Raw genomic sequence first — 2500 nt, 5'->3', positions numbered from 1 at the left:
AGTACCTGTTGGAGATCCATTGACCACAGAGATAGTGCCAGGGGGGACTGATACTGATAGTGGGAAGCAAACACAGGTGAGGCCTGCTCTTGTTAATAGTCCTAAGAGGTCTTTATATAGTAATGTTATCCTACAATGTAGTAATACAATTACCTCTTTATCTGACTCTGGCCAGGAGGACCCCGGAGCTGGAGGGGGGCGGGAGCCGTGGGGGCTGCTCTTGGGACCGGAGGGGGATGAACATATGATGATAAGTGGCAACAAAACGGAATGTTCCTTGATTATGCCCTTGTCTGAGCCCCCTGGGGGTCCCATATTGCTGCCACTCCGGTTCCCCCGCTGCTGCTCTCTTCGGGGACTCCGCACATTGGTCAAGGTAGGAGTAAAATAGTAGGATTAGTCCCAGCTGAGGCACACCCGGTGGTCCCTTTTTCCATCCCAGTGATTGACCTACCTGATAGAAAGCCTATATCCACCTGTTTTGAACCAGTTAGGCACCCAAATTCTATTAGAAAAATTCGGGATTGGGAACTTACAATTAGAAAACCAATTGTTATAATTGGAGACTCCAATATCTCACGGATACCTAGGTTTGCTGACCCCAGAGTGCAAGCAGACAGCTTCCCTGGGGCAACATTTTACCATCTAAAAGGGGTACTAGAAAAATTGGCAGAACACCCAACGGTGGAGAAGGTGGTTCTATCCGGGGTTTAAACAACTGCCTTTTGAAACAGCTGGCGTTGACCTCCTGGAAACAACTACAACAACTGTTGAAAGTGGCGGAAAGTAAATTTCCCAATGCAATACTTTACGTGCCAATTATCAACTACTCGGATAGATTGGAAAAACATCAACAGACGCTCTTGGATCAACTTAACCAAAAAATCCTAGAGCAATGTAACTATTTACCGGAGATTAGCAAACTTAGGTTCCATACACTGCTACGTGACCCAGTACACTGGACACCTGAAACAGGAAATTTGATCTTGAACTATTGGTTGGATAATTTAAACATGTAAGAGGAGTACAGTGCCCTGATACAGCTCCATATTCAAATATCACTAACCTTTCACACTCATATAGGCTTTCTGAGATGGAAAGAAAGGTATTGGAACGGGGATTATCTTTTATCCCCACCCCCAGAATAATGGATAGGATAGAGCTTCGAAGGGACCTTCACCTATACCATAGGAGATTAAAATTGTTGGATCATTTTAACTATGTAACTGATATCCCCTTTGTGCCATTTACAGATCCCTCTTCTTGGGAACCTAGAGTACAATCCATGTCTCCATCCATTCGGACGTTGATTAGGAAGGATCTGGATGCATTTAGGAGGTTCCGACCGGGTCCAGTCACTGGGGGTAATATCACGGAACTGGAGCGGGATATTATTAAATCATTGGGGTCCAACCAGAGTATAGTTATCAAACCAGCGGATAAAGGATCACAGATTGTAATTATGGACAGAGTACAGTATTTGTTGGAGGCTAACAGGCAACTAAATAACGTGAAAAATTATGTCCCGTTAGATCACTCTATCCAATCTGAAACTCAAAAAAGGATCAAGGTGATATTGGCGGAATTGCTGGAAAATAAGTTTATTTCGTCCAAGCAATATACTTACCTGCTGGGCCCCGAGGAGCCAAGACCGCGACAATTCTATCTCCTTCCAAAAATTCATAAACCTTTGGAAGAGTGGTCTGTGCCCTTTCAGATTCCTAGTGGCCGCCCAATTGTTAGTGACTGCGGATCGGAATCGTACCGAATTGCAGAATATATTGATTACTTTATTAATCCGTTATCCCAGAGGCATGCTTCTTATGTTAAGGATACATATGATTTTGTGGATAAACTTAAAGGCCTTGAATTACCACTAGGGGCGTTTTTATTTTCAATAGATATCAACTCATTATATACAAACATTGAAACCTCTTTGGGACTGCGGGCGATAAAACAGGCATTTGATAGGTTTCCTGATCCTCAGCGTCCGGATAAGGAAATCTTAGATCTGTTGGAGCTTAGTCTCTTGAGGAACGATTTTAATTTTAATGATGAGTTCTATCTTCAGATTCATGGGACTGCCATGGGTAAGAAATTTGCTCCGGCCTTTGCTAACTTATATATGGGCTTCTGGGAAGAGACGGCTTTTCTTAAGTGCCAGATCCTTCCTTTTCTATATCTTAGGTATTTGGATGATATTTTTGGAATTTGGGTGAGTTCTATGCAAGACTTTGAGTGCTTCTTAGAAACTCTTAATACACATCATCCGGCCATTACAACCTCCCACAATATACAAAGGGAAAAACTAGAGTTTTTGGACACTCAGGTCCTAATGATACCCTCAGATGGGGTAATTAAATCATTGGCCACTAAAGTTTTCTTTAAGGAGACTGATAGGCATACCTTGTTACATAAAGCAAGTTACCATCCAAAACATACTTTCAGAGGGATCATTAAATCCCAGCTGATTCGGTTCAACAGAATCTGCACATTGGGT

Source organism: Oncorhynchus masou, unplaced genomic scaffold, assembly GCF_036934945.1.
Source record: "Oncorhynchus masou masou isolate Uvic2021 unplaced genomic scaffold, UVic_Omas_1.1 unplaced_scaffold_2057, whole genome shotgun sequence".
NCBI lineage: Eukaryota > Metazoa > Chordata > Actinopteri > Salmoniformes > Salmonidae > Oncorhynchus > Oncorhynchus masou.
This window is presented reverse-complemented; position numbering follows the sequence as displayed.